Source organism: Coenobita brevimanus, chromosome 88 (assembly GCF_032717465.1).
Source record: "Coenobita brevimanus isolate Jiangsu-jjx chromosome 88, ASM3271746v2, whole genome shotgun sequence".
In the NCBI taxonomy this organism is placed as follows: Eukaryota; Metazoa; Arthropoda; class Malacostraca; order Decapoda; family Coenobitidae; genus Coenobita; species Coenobita brevimanus.
This window is the reverse complement of record NC_137041.1, coordinates 29,236,774-29,251,840: the sequence shown is the minus strand read 5'-3', so window position 1 is coordinate 29,251,840 and position 15,067 is coordinate 29,236,774.

Here is a 15,067-nt window from a genome sequence, read left to right as displayed (position 1 = left end):
AGAAGCGCCAGTCTCGTTATTCAGTACAAGAGGGATCAGGGGAAAATGTGACCAAGTTAAATCACGAACGTATATGATGACTTATTACACGAGGGAGCGGGGGGGGGGGAGGATGAGAGTTCGACACCAACCTGCAATGTAGAAGAGAAGCGGCGGTCTGGCTTTTTTTTTTTTTTTTTTTTTTTTTTTGCCTATCGGCCATTGGAGCCGAAGCCCCTGGACATTAATAAGAAGTATGGTTGGTTTAGTTCTAAAACTGCACTTTTTGGAAATAAATTGCCTCTCTGATTCAATTTCTGTAGGCAATTGTATGTTATTATGAATAGTTGAGCTTTATATAACCTGCGATATTTCAAATTTTTTTATGCTTTATGACAAAAAAGAGGACACCTGGTCCTCAAAAATTTTCACCAGTCAAGAAACGCAAATTTGCATGTTTTTTTTTTTCTTTTTATCCCTGAATATAAATTTGTGTTTAGTTACATTTGCAATATTTTACTTACAGTGTTTATCAAACCAAGAACAAGTATTGCCTGTCTGAACCTTCGCCTCCATCTCTGAGTAACATTAAGGTTGAATAGCCTACCAGATACTCATGCTATTGTTATTGTATTGAACTGATCATGGTTAAAATCGCAGGCTTCCCAGAATATCTCCAAATAAAATAATATAATTCTGGATGTCATATTATTTGTAATGAATATGAAGTACTGTCTGTAAAGTAACAACCTTCCATAATGGGTATTACACATCTGGCAGAACTGTATAATTATTTCTTGAACTTTAACCTACAAGAAAGTATCTTATTAATTTTCATTGACACATTATTAACAAAAGGCTCCATACTACTCCTTCGGGGATAAATACCCAGCGCTTGAGAATCCCATTTATATATGCATACATAAATCCATATCCATATATATATATATATATATATATATATATATATATATATATATATATATATATATATATATATATATATATATATATTTTTTCCTTAATCCCGTAAGGGGTGGCCACAAACGAATCGCCACCATGTCGCCCTATCCCTCACCATTTCACTGCCCTGCTCCCAGCTCACACCCCCCCTCTCTCATATACCTCTCCACTCCATCCCTGCATCTCATCCTTGTCCTCCCACTCCCACTCCCGTCCTCCACCTCACTCACATACACTCTCCTCGTCAGTCTCTCACTCTCCATCCTCTCCACATGGCCAAACTACCTCATTGTGTTTCTATCACTTCCTATCACATCCACATCCACACCACAACGCTCCCTCATTTCCTCATTTGTCAGTCTCTCCATGTGACTCCACATGCTCCTTTGAAATAACTCACTTCCACTGCTCTCACTTTTGACTTCTGTCCCTCCAGCAAGGTCCAAGCTTCACTTCTATTCGTTAGAATTGGTATCACAGTGCTGTCATATAGTAACTTTTTCACTTCCATGCTCACTTCCTTGTTTCTTGTCACTGCTTTCAATGAACGAGCAACCCTTTTTCCTTGTTTTACCCTTTCAAGCCCTCTAAACTTCCATTCTTACTAATCACACTACCCAATACTTAAACGCACTAATTTTTTCCATTTCCTCCTCATCCAACCTCACTGTACATTCACTTACTTCACTTCTCTCAAAGACCTTAACTTTACTCTTCCCTACATTCACTTTTAGATTCCGTTTCATACACACTCTCCCAAACTCATCCACCAAGCCTTGCAGCTTCCCTTCATCTTCACTTAACAATACTGTATCATCTGCAAACAGCAGTACAGGGAGTTTCCAAACACTGCCGTCTCTCATTAGGGTAGCTCCAACATCCACTGCCCTACCTTGTATCTCTTTTATATCCCCATCCATATACAGACTGACCAACCACGGAGACATGAGACGTCCTTGTTTCAACCCAACCTTCAAACAGAAAAATTCACTCAGCTCACTATACACACGCACTGCAGCCTTAGCACCCTCATACATACTCTTCACGGCCTTCAACAACGTCACATCTACTCCATTTATTCTTAATACATTCCACAATCCTTGTCTATCCACCATGTCATATGCTTTCTTCAAATCCATGAAGGCCACATACAACTTCTTTCCCTTGTCTAGAAAACTTTCCACCAAAGATCGAAGAATTAATATCTGATCTACACAACCTCTTCCCTTCTTAAAACCTTCCTGTTCTTCTCCAACTAATTCCTCTGTTATATCCCTAACTTTGTCAATAAGTATCCTACCATATACTTTTCCTATTACACTAAGAAGACAATTGCCTCTGTGATTACCACACACTTCTTTTTCCTGTTTTCCTTTGTACAGGGGAATAATTATACCTGACTTCCAATCCTCTAGGACTCTACCTTCCTCCCAGACCAATATGCAAATCTTCCAAATCCATTCAACTACTACCTCCCCCTCATCCTTCAGCATTTCACCACACACTCCATCAATTCCTGGGGCTTTTCCCATTTTAACATTCTTCATTGCATCCACAACTTCCGTCCTACTGATTTCTTCTTCTCCTCTCACATCCCCCCTTCTCCCAGCCATTCCCCAACCACTTGTACTTGCATTAATTTCTTTGTCTATGTTTAACGATTCCTTAAAGTGTTCTCTCCATCTACTCACTTTTTTTCCCTTCTCCACTATAGTCGGGCACACGACTCTGAGGTTTTCATTATCGTACCCTGGCAACCTAACATTCAAAAGTGCGTCCAATGTCGTATCATATTATACACGAATCATTTTAATATTCATTGGATGCAATGAATATTATTATACACGAACATAGTATACACGAATCACATGCGTCTCATAGTATACACGAAATCAGATGCACTTTTGAATGATAGGTTGCCAAAGCTCGAAAATAACTACCTCAGACTCGCGCGCTGCGACTATAGTTATCTACCTTTTTTATCTTTCACACCCCAACTAACTTATTTGGCCCCCTGTCTAACCCTCTTTACCTCTTTCCAGAACATTTTTTTACATTCCCTCCACTTTACACGCAATTTTCTTCCAAATTCCTCATCCACTCTCTTCTTACTCTCTCTTACTAATCGTTTCACCTCTCTCTTCCTCTCTACATATAACTCTCTTCTGTATCTCAACTTCTTCCATGCCCCTGTTTCTCATCCACTCACTATATGCTTTCTTCTTTTGTTCCACAGCCTGTGTCACCTCTTCACTCCACGATGCTGTTCCCTGCAACCCCCTTTCGTCTTCTCTCCACCCCACACACCACCACATGCTGCACAGATTTCTTCTGTGAATATCTTGCACACACCTTCCACGTCCCCCATCTGCTCCAATCCATATTTACCCAATCGTTCCTCCAATTCCCTCTTATATTCTTCCTTTTTTCCATTCTCTTATAACCTTTCCACCCTCCTTGTATGAACTCCTTCTTCCTGTCCTTTCCTTCTATTTCTCCATTTCATTTGTACTTTAATTCCGACCACCAGCCAGTGGTGGTCAGAAAGTCCATTCCCCCAACCTCTATATACTCTTGCATCCATTACACACCTTCTCATCCTTACATCCACACACACACATAATCAATCATTGCTTTCCATTCATTCAGTTCACAACCTACGCTTTTCATCACTCGCCACTTATACCTATGGATTTCTTTGTGCCTGAAGAGGGTATTGGCTATCAACAACCCCCTCCCTGCACAAATGTCCACTAAAGCACTGCCATTCTCATCAATCTCTGCAGGCACACCCCACTCACCAACTACTCCATCTACCTTCTCATTCCCTTCTTTTCCATTCATATCCCTAATAAAAAACACTGTTTCATTCCTTTCAAAATTTTCCATGCACACTGCCGTCCAGAAGTCGTCATCACTCTGCTTGCACAATCTTGTGTTGGCGCATACACACACACACACAGTCCCCCACATTTGTCGTCTAACGTTCAGTCTTACCCACACAATCCTTGAGCCAACTGATCCACACTCTCTTATACTCTCCTCCCAACTGTTACAAGAACACACATCCTTTTAGCCTCACGCACACACACACACACACACACACACACACACACACACACACATATATATATTGTTACGGAACAGAGAAAGATAATGTACACTTTAAGTGAGAATACGAAGAGTCACTACTGTCCCGTAAAGTTCCAGGTTCAAAACAAAAGAGTTAGGTAAAATTACAAGTTAAAGTTTAATGCACAAACTAACAATAAAACATTCAGGACTCATAAGGATAATGTAATGGCAAAAAACAGGTTAAATATATGGTTAACTGCAATAGCCTCTATTAACACGAAATTAGCAAGAGTAAATTTTATCTAAGTCAGCCCTGATGAAATGAGATACCAGATAATACTCAGTGAATGCCAGATAAATAATTACAGCTACAAACTATTATCAAAAATGACTGACATAAAGATCCATACATGAATTACAAAAACTTCACTAAGCCTACAAATTAAACTTATGCTATACAGTACAAGAAAAAATGCAACAACAGTTATACTCAAATTACACACAGCTGCTAGATGGTTGGAGACTTCTTGAGCACTCACAATAATAATATCTGTACAGGGGAGGACAGAGATGTGAACAAAATGAGGAGCAGATCTAAGTGGCAATGATGCAGAGACTGAGCTCATTATATAGGGGCCAGGAGAGCTTGATACAACTTGTAATGAGGACGCGCAAATGAAGCCATGGGGACAAAGAGATGACAATCCCGCAAAGTATAACAGAGATGTCGACTTACTCTACTATAACGGTAGAAGGGGGAACTGAGGCAGAACACGCTCGTGATCAAACATGCAGCATACTGTGCGTTAAAATTACACAAAGGATGATGAAATCATAGGCTATGTAACACCTCCCCACAAAGAAAAAAGAAATTTACAAAGGAAATTTCTTATTACTCTAAAACAATCTGTACATGGCATTACAGAACATGCAAAAGTCCCTCCTAATTTCACAAAACATGAGATCTCCCTAGCACGTTCAGTCATAGGTACTTGCCAGTATCCCTTTAACAAATCATACTTACTTATGTACCTAGCCTTTCCGATCTTGTCTATGCAATCTTCCACACGAGGGAGAGGGTGTCTGTTTTGGTTATCTGATTAACACGTCTGTAGTCGATGCAAAGCCTCTGTGACCCACCTGGCTTAGGGACTAGAGTGACAGGAGAACTCCACTCGCTCTGACAGGGCTCAATCATCTTGTGGTCCAACAGGTAGCCGAGCTCCTTCTGGATGAGAGGAACTTTCACTGGGTTCACACGGTAAGGAGGCAATTTAATTGGCTTTGCGTCTCCAACATCGACATCATGCATCAACACAGTGGTTCTTCCTGGAGTGGCACGGAACACTTGCGGGTACTCCTGCAGTAATGCCGAAAACTCCTGCCTTTCCTTGGGTGGTAGATGAGAAAGCTTAGTCTGGAGATCATTCATGATATCAGGATTCTTCCCCAAACTATCACTCAGGCTCATACTGCATGGGAGAGCTTCACTTGCAGACTCGGGTGGAACAGCTACAGTGCAGACTGGATTATTTTCATCCCGCTTGTGATATAACTTTAGCATGTTGATGTGACATAGTTGCTTGCTCTTTCTACGATCTGGTGTGGCGATGACATAGCTGACATCACTGAGTTTCTTCTCCACGAAATAAGGGCCACTAAACTTGGCTTGAAGAGGTTGCCCATGAACTGGTAGCAGAATCAAAACCTGATCTCCTGGCTGAAAGTGGCGTAACCTGGACTTCTTGTCATACCAAGTCTTCATCTTCTCCTGAGCAGCTCCTAAATTCTCTCTCGCCAGCTGTAAAGCAGTGGACAGCCGTTCTTTGAACTTCATCACATACTCCAGCAGGTTGACGTCATCTTCCTCCGACAGCCAGCATTCCTTGAGTAGCTTAAGGGGTCCTCTTACTTCATGGCCAAACAGTAGTTCAAAAGGTGAGAAGCCCAGTGATTCATTTGGAGATTCTCTTGCAGCAAACACAACGAATGGAAGACCTTTATCCCAGTCTTTCTGATGTTCCAAACAGTATTTCTTGAGCATCGATTTGAGTGTTTGATGATATCTCTCCAACGCTCCTTGGGTCTGGGGATGGTAAGCTGAAGACGTGATCTGGGTGATGCCCAACTCTTTCAGAGACTGTTTGAAAACGTTTGACATGAAATTACTTCCCCGGTCTGACTGTACCTCCTTGGGCAGACCAAACTTTGTGAAGAACCCTAGCATTTCCTTAACCACGTTCTTTGCCGAGATATTTCTAAGTGGAATGGCTTCAGGATAACGAGTAGCCATATCAATCATGGTCAACACATAAGAAAATCCTGAAGAAGTCTTAGGAAGAGGGCCCACAATATCCACCAACACACGGGTGAAAGGCACCTCAAAAGGAGGAATGGGAACTAGAGGTGCAACCTTTTCGGTCTGATTACACTTCCCCACAACTTGACAGGTGTGACAAGACTTACAATACCAGGAAACATCCCTGAAGATACCTGGCCAGTAGAAGTGTTTCAAAATGCGTGCCACAGTCTTCCTCACTCCAAGGTGTCCTGCCAAACTGGAATCATGAGCCACACGAATGATATCCTGCCTACAAACACGAGGGATGACAACTTGATGTACAACCTCCCATTCACAGTCGGCTGATGCTGTTGGGGGTCTCCACTTCCTCATAAGTACTCCTGACTTTACATAATAACAAGTAGAAGCACCGGCTGACTCTTCTTCACTGTAAGCAGAGTTAGCTAGACCTTTCAACTCAGGGTCAGCAACCTGCAACTCAACCAACTCTTGACGAGACAAATTATCAACACTACGGGGTACTGCCTCATCTGGTGAGTGGTCCAAATTAGCAAGAAAAGTGTCAGCTAGGATAACATCATCATCATCATTATCCTCTAAATCACCAGTAACTTTAGACTTAGCCCTAGTGACAGCACATGCAGGGAACACATCAGGGACATCACAATCCTGGGACACAGCCACTGGCTCACTAGACAACTGAGGAGCTGGACACACTTGACTTCCACCAATATCATTTCCAAATAAGAAAGTTACACCTGACATTGGGAGTGTCTCAACCAACCCAACCATAACGGAACCATTAACAAAACCAGACTCTAAATTCACTCTGCACAGAGGGACAGAGAAGTAATTATTCCCTACACCTTGTAAGATTACAGTTTCATCAGAGGAATTAACATTAGAGCCTAGAACACTGGTCAGCATAAGGGATTGGCAAGCACCTGTATCACGATATATTTGAACTGATTTCCTGTCATTACTGTCCAGAGGACTGACAAAACCATCAGACAGGAAATTAGCACATGAACTCTTGAGAGTGTCACCCACGTTATTGCTCAAAAGAGGAGCTCCATCATGAGAATTTAAGTTACCCCTCAAAGCAGGTTCAGTTAACTCAGTTAAAGAATTCTGGGAACTCTCAAGAGTGGACACTAGACCAATTGACTGAATATTTAAAGACTCCTTTTTGTTCACATCACGCTGTCTCCTGAAACATCTCTCCGTAGTATGACCAAGCTTACTACAATAAGTACATTTACTTTTCTGAAATCTAGAGGTGAAGCTGGTATTTACTTCCTGAGAAACATCATCTTTATTCTCTTTCCTGTTACCTGTACTCTGAGTAGAGGCAACGTACTTACTCTCAGCTTTCCCTTTTTCTCTAGAATATCTCTTGTGGGTGAGAACATACTCATCAGCTAAAACTGCAGCATCAGACAAATTATCTATTCTTTTCTCATCAAGATATAGGCTTACATCTTTATAAATACACCTTTTGAAGTCCTCCAGCAAAATCATCTGCTTAAATTTGTCAAAATCAGAATCCACATTCTTAGAATTTAACCACTGCTCCAACAAATCTTCTTTGATTTTTGCATACTCAACATGAGATTGCTTATCTTGCTTGAAAGTTGTCCTAAATTTTACTCTATAGGCTTCAGGAACAAGCTCATAGGCCTTAAGAATCAAGCTCTTAACTACATCATAATTATCACATTGATCCTGAGGCAAAGATGCATAAGTTACTTGAGCTTTACCGGTGAGAACAGTTTGAAGGAGTACTGGCCAATACTCCTTAGGCCAATTAAAACCTGTAGCTACCCTCTCAAACAACTGAAAATACTTTGTTAAGTCAGATTCATTAAAAGGAGGGACAAGTTTAACATTTTTAGCCACATCAAAATCATCAGAGCTAGATGATCCAGTTCCACCCTGTTTCATGCGATACTCATGGTCTGCCTGAATCCTAGCAAGTTCAACTTGTGCGTGAAACTCAGCCTCCTTAACATCAGCCTCCTTAGCACGTGCTTGAAATTCAGCTTCCTTCACACGAGCCTCCTGCAGGGCTAGCTGTAACTTAGCTAATTCAATCTGCGTTTGCTCATTTGGAGGAGTTACATTAAACAAGCTTTTATTAATCATGCCAACAATTTGATCTTTAGAATGATGAGAGTGAACTGCAATTCCCAATTGTTGAGCAACAAGCTTAAGTTCATTCTTTGTTCTGTTTTCTATATCACACACTGTTTGCACATTTGACAAAAAATCTTTGGCTTCATCAAGTGTAGAAATAGTAGCCATCATGAATATATCAGTCACAAAATATCAAACAATATCCTTATGATAATATCCTGAATATCCTGATATGAGGTCGCCAAATTTATGTTACGGAACAGAGAAAGATAATGTACACTTTAAGTGAGAATACGAAGAGTCACTACTGTCCCGTAAAGTTCCAGGTTCAAAACAAAAGAGTTAGGTAAAATTACAAGTTAAAGTTTAATGCACAAACTAACAATAAAACATTCAGGACTCATAAGGATAATGTAATGGCAAAAACAGGTTAAATATATGGTTAACTGCAATAGCCTCTATTAACACGAAATTAGCAAGAGTAAATTTTATCTAAGTCAGCCCTGATGAAATGAGATACCAGATAATACTCAGTGAATGCCAGATAAATAATTACAGCTACAAACTATTATCAAAAATGACTGACATAAAGATCCATACATGAATTACAAAAACTTCACTAAGCCTACAAATTAAACTTATGCTATACAGTACAAGAAAAAATGCAACAACAGTTATACTCAAATTACACACAGCTGCTAGATGGTTGGAGACTTCTTGAGCACTCACAATAATAATATCTGTACAGGGGAGGACAGAGATGTGAACAAAATGAGGAGCAGATCTAAGTGGCAATGATGCAGAGACTGAGCTCATTATATAGGGGCCAGGAGAGCTTGATACAACTTGTAATGAGGACGCGCAAATGAAGCCATGGGGACAAAGAGATGACAATCCCGCAAAGTATAACAGAGATGTCGACTTACTCTACTATAACGGTAGAAGGGGGGAACTGAGGCAGAACACGCTCGTGATCAAACATGCAGCATACTGTGCGTTAAAATTACACAAAGGATGATGAAATCATAGGCTATGTAACACCTCCCCACAAAGAAAAAGAAATTTACAAGGAAATTTCTTATTACTCTAAAACAATCTGTACATGGCATTACAGAACATGCAAAAGTCCCTCCTAATTTCACAAAACATGAGATCTCCCTAGCACGTTCAGTCATAGGTACTTGCCAGTATCCCTTTAACAAATCATACTTACTTATGTACCTAGCCTTTCCGATCTTGTCTATGCAATCTTCCACACGAGGGAGAGGGTGTCTGTTTTGGTTATCTGATTAACACGTCTGTAGTCGATGCAAAGCCTCTGTGACCCACCTGGCTTAGGGACTAGAGTGACAGGAGAACTCCACTCGCTCTGACAGGGCTCAATCATCTTGTGGTCCAACAGGTAGCCGAGCTCCTTCTGGATGAGAGGAACTTTCACTGGGTTCACACGGTAAGGAGGCAATTTAATTGGCTTTGCGTCTCCAACATCGACATCATGCATCAACACAGTGGTTCTTCCTGGAGTGGCACGGAACACTTGCGGGTACTCCTGCAGTAATGCCGAAAACTCCTGCCTTTCCTTGGGTGGTAGATGAAAGCTTAGTCTGGAGATCATTCATGATATCAGGATTCTTCCCCAAACTATCACTCAGGCTCATACTGCATGGGAGAGCTTCACTTGCAGACTCGGGTGGAACAGCTACAGTGCAGACTGGATTATTTTCATCCCGCTTGTGATATAACTTTAGCATGTTGATGTGACATAGTTGCTTGCTCTTTCTACGATCTGGTGTGGCGATGACATAGCTGACATCACTGAGTTTCTTCTCCACGAAATAAGGGCCACTAAACTTGGCTTGAAGAGGTTGCCCATGAACTGGTAGCAGAATCAAAACCTGATCTCCTGGCTGAAAGTGGCGTAACCTGGACTTCTTGTCATACCAAGTCTTCATCTTCTCTGAGCAGCTCCTAAATTCTCTCTCGCCAGCTGTAAAGCAGTGGACAGCCGTTCTTTGAACTTCATCACATACTCCAGCAGGTTGACGTCATCTTCCTCCGACAGCCAGCATTCCTTGAGTAGCTTAAGGGGTCCTCTTACTTCATGGCCAAACAGTAGTTCAAAAGGTGAGAAGCCCAGTGATTCATTTGGAGATTCTCTTGCAGCAAACACAACGAATGGAAGACCTTTATCCCAGTCTTTCTGATGTTCCAAACAGTATTTCTTGAGCATCGATTTGAGTGTTTGATGATATCTCTCCAACGCTCCTTGGGTCTGGGGATGGTAAGCTGAAGACGTGATCTGGGTGATGCCCAACTCTTTCAGAGACTGTTTGAAAACGTTTGACATGAAATTACTTCCCCGGTCTGACTGTACCTCCTTGGGCAGACCAAACTTTGTGAAGAACCCTAGCATTTCCTTAACCACGTTCTTTTGCTGAGATATTTCTAAGTGGAATGGCTTCAGGATAACGAGTAGCCATATCAATCATGGTCAACACATAAGAAAATCCTGAAGAAGTCTTAGGAAGAGGGCCCACAATATCCACCACCACACGGGTGAAAGGCACCTCAAAGGAGGAATGGGAACTAGAGGTGCAACCTTTTCGGTCTGATTACACTTCCCACAACTTGACAGGTGTGACAAGACTTACAATACCAGGAAACATCCCTGAAGATACCTGGCCAGTAGAAGTGTTTCAAAATGCGTGCCACAGTCTTCCTCACTCCAAGGTGTCCTGCCAAACTGGAATCATGAGCCACACGAATGATATCCTGCCTACAAACACGAGGGATGACAACTTGATGTACAACCTCCCATTCACAGTCGGCTGATGCTGTTGGGGGTCTCCACTTCCTCATAAGTACTCCTGACTTTACATAATAACAAGTAGAAGCACCGGCTGACTCTTCTTCACTGTAAGCAGAGTTAGCTAGACCTTCTCAACTCAGGGTCAGCAACCTGCAACTCAACCAACTCTTGACGAGACAAATTATCAACACTACGGGGTACTGCCTCATCTGGTGAGTGGTCCAAATTAGCAAGAAAAGTGTCAGCTAGGATAACATCATCATCATCATTATCCTCTAAATCACCAGTAACTTTAGACTTAGCCCTAGTGACAGCACATGCAGAGAACACATCAGGGACATCACAATCCTGGGACACAGCCACTGGCTCACTAGACAACTGAGGAGCTGGACACACTTGACTTCCACCAATATCATTTCCAAATAAGAAAGTTACACCTGACATTGGGAGTGTCTCAACCAACCCAACCATAACGGAACCATTAACAAAACCAGACTCTAAATTCACTCTGCACAGAGGGACAGAGAAGTAATTATTCCCTACACCTTGTAAGATTACAGTTTCATCAGAGGAATTAACATTAGAGCCTAGAACACTGGTCAGCATAAGGGATTGGCAAGCACCTGTATCACGATATATTTGAACTGATTTCCTGTCATTACTGTCCAGAGGACTGACAAAACCATCAGACAGGAAATTAGCACATGAACTCTTGAGAGTGTCACCCACGTTATTGCTCAAAAGAGGAGCTCCATCATGAGAATTTAAGTTACCCCTCAAAGCAGGTTCAGTTAACTCAGTTAAAGAATTCTGGGAACTCTCAAGAGTGGACACTAGACCAATTGACTGAATATTTAAAGACTCCTTTTTGTTCACATCACGCTGTCTCCTGAAACATCTCTCCGTAGTATGACCAAGCTTACTACAATAAGTACATTTACTTTTCTGAAATCTAGAGGTGAAGCTGGTATTTACTTCCTGAGAAACATCATCTTTATTCTCTTTCCTGTTACCTGTACTCTGAGTAGAGGCAACGTACTTACTCTCAGCTTTCCCTTTTTCTCTAGAATATCTCTTGTGGGTGAGAACATACTCATCAGCTAAAACTGCAGCATCAGACAAATTATCTATTCTTTTCTCATCAAGATATAGGCTTACATCTTTATAAATACACCTTTTGAAGTCCTCCAGCAAAATCATCTGCTTAAATTTGTCAAAATCAGAATCCACATTCTTAGAATTTAACCACTGCTCCAACAAATCTTCTTTGATTTTTGCATACTCAACATGAGATTGCTTATCTTGCTTGAAAGTTGTCCTAAATTTTACTCTATAGGCTTCAGGAACAAGCTCATAGGCCTTAAGAATCAAGCTCTTAACTACATCATAATTATCACATTGATCCTGAGGCAAAGATGCATAAGTTACTTGAGCTTTACCGGTGAGAACAGTTTGAAGAAGTACTGGCCAATACTCCTTAGGCCAATTAAAACCTGTAGCTACCCTCTCAAACAACTGAAAATACTTTGTTAAGTCAGATTCATTAAAAGGAGGGACAAGTTTAACATTTTTAGCCACATCAAAATCATCAGAGCTAGATGATCCAGTTCCACCCTGTTTCATGCGATACTCATGGTCTGCCTGAATCCTAGCAAGTTCAACTTGTGCGTGAAACTCAGCCTCCTTAACATCAGCCTCCTTAGCACGTGCTTGAAATTCAGCTTCCTTCACACGAGCCTCCTGCAGGGCTAGCTGTAACTTAGCTAATTCAATCTGCGTTTGCTCATTTGGAGGAGTTACATTAAACAAGCTTTTATTAATCATGCCAACAATTTGATCTTTAGAATGATGAGAGTGAACTGCAATTCCCAATTGTTGAGCAACAAGCTTAAGTTCATTCTTTGTTCTGTTTTCTATATCACACACTGTTTGCACATTTGACAAAAAATCTTTGGCTTCATCAAGTGTAGAAATAGTAGCCATCATGAATATATCAGTCACAAAATATCAAACAATATCCTTATGATAATATCCTGAATATCCTGATATGAGGTCGCCAAATTTATGTTACGGAACAGAGAAAGATAATGTACACTTTAAGTGAGAATACGAAGAGTCACTACTGTCCCGTAAAGTTCCAGGTTCAAAACAAAAGAGTTAGGTAAAATTACAAGTTAAAGTTTAATGCACAAACTAACAATAAAACATTCAGGACTCATAAGGATAATGTAATGGCAAAAAACAGGTTAAATATATGGTTAACTGCAATAGCCTCTATTAACACGAAATTAGCAAGAGTAAATTTTATCTAAGTCAGCCCTGATGAAATGAGATACCAGATAATACTCAGTGAATGCCAGATAAATAATTACAGCTACAAACTATTATCAAAAATGACTGACATAAAGATCCATACATGAATTACAAAAACTTCACTAAGCCTACAAATTAAACTTATGCTATACAGTACAAGAAAAAATGCAACAACAGTTATACTCAAATTACACACAGCTGCTAGATGGTTGGAGACTTGAGCACTCACAATAATAATATCTGTACAGGGAGGACAGAGATGTGAACAAAATGAGGAGCAGATCTAAGTGGCAATGATGCAGAGACTGAGCTCATTATATAGGGGCCAGGAGAGCTTGATACAACTTGTAATGAGGACGCGCAAATGAAGCCATGGGGACAAAGAGATGACAATCCCGCAAAGTATAACAGAGATGTCGACTTACTCTACTATAACGGTAGAAGGGGGAACTGAGGCAGAACACGCTCGTGATCAAACATGCACCATACTGTGCGTTACAATTACACAACGGATTTTGAAATCATAGGCTATCTAACAATATATATATATATATATATATATATATATATATATATATATATATATATATATATATATATATATATATAATTTATTTATTTATAAATTGGTATATTCCTTGAGACCTAGAAATACTTGGATAGCCTCATGCACTAATCCAGCTTGTGTGCTAGTGACCTTGGGTGAGTCTGGATAGGAATGGAAATTCTGTTTGGTAATGCCAAGTGAGTGGTTTTGAGATCAAATATGGTTGTTATATAATCCTAAACAGAGGGTGTTCTTGCCCAGTGATGGTCAGAGATTAGATGTGTTGTAATAAATCAGGCTATAGCTCCAAAACAAACCACGACAAGTATGCTCGTCGCAACCCTAGCGTACTGGTTGCTCGCTATTCACTTATGTGTAGCCCGTTTTGACTTCATAGTGAGGATTGCACTAGAAAGTTCTGTATTCTCCCCCCCTCTCCGCGCCACCCCCCCGAAAAAAACTTATCTTCACATTGGGTCTGCTAAAACGTAATACAAATCACTTCTACTCCAGGACTAACTTCTTACCGCAGGATTGCTAGCTGTCTATAGCAGAGGAACTGTACGTTGACCTACTACTTTCTGAATTCGATTTAGACCTACGAACATTCTTGTGGCCCGTGTGCTGAATAAAACCAATGACAGTGGTGAAACGGGAAGACTGGCAGTATCTAGGAAAGGCAGAACGAATGTTGTAGTGAACCTTCTCGATTTTAACTTCGTTTCTACGGTCCTGAGAGATGACATCAGACCTCTAAAATGCATTAAGCACGGCCATTTATTAGCCAAAAGGAAAATGGTAATAGGAGTTTCGTCTCAGGCGCATCTGAACATAAATATAGTGGATTCCACATTGAAACTGACTGCCTTTCTCCTTCGATCCATCATATTCCTTGTTGGAAATAGGGAGGGAATAGAAGAATGTTTCTATAGCAGTGTAGCAG